The following is a 605-nucleotide window of genomic DNA, read 5'->3' as shown; positions in this document are numbered from 1 at the left end:
TACGCAGAACATTGTCAATATTTAAATATTAATATCCCACACAGCACGTAATATCGCAGAAATATCACAGCAATATTATATTTTCATTACAATATTACCAGGGAATATAACAGAAATAATGCTGGGATATTACTAAGATATCACAGTAATATTAAAATGTCCGCGACAAATGCATCACAGTAATATAATGGTGAAATCACAATGATATTACTGTGAGAAAATTATAATATTTAAAGAAATATACTTATATATTCCTAGTTTTCTCATGTTTCATAAACTATTACGTATCGAAGATTGTTAAATACACTCCAAGACTTTCGTGAAATCCTCCAGCGATAATTTCGACCCCAAGCAGTATACCAATGGTCACCCCCATCCATGTCCTGACCGCATTAAACTGTTGCTTAACTTGACGACCGAGCGCGCACGCGGTGACTCTGATGACTCCAACGATGTTCTTATAATTCATGCTTATATAATATATCCTTATAGTCCCTTATAGAAATATCATACTAAGAATCATTGATAATTACTTATTATGCAGTATTTTTAATACTGAAAATAAGTAATTATCAATGATTCTTAGTATGATATTTCTATAAGGG

General features: G+C 31.6%; 1 protein-coding gene across 1 annotated transcript in view; it reads left to right on the top strand.

The window, feature by feature from the left end:
* Window positions 1-605, top strand: part of LOC116845729 — a gene marked incomplete at its 3' end in the record, with an annotated part of 7,809 nt that overhangs the window by 1,845 nt on the left and 5,359 nt on the right. The window lies entirely within an intron of this gene.

This window comes from Odontomachus brunneus, unplaced genomic scaffold, assembly GCF_010583005.1.
Source record: "Odontomachus brunneus isolate Ranch 3 - 2012 unplaced genomic scaffold, Obru_v1 Obru_scaffold_057, whole genome shotgun sequence".
NCBI lineage: Eukaryota > Metazoa > Arthropoda > Insecta > Hymenoptera > Formicidae > Odontomachus > Odontomachus brunneus.
This window is presented reverse-complemented; position numbering and strand designations above follow the sequence as displayed.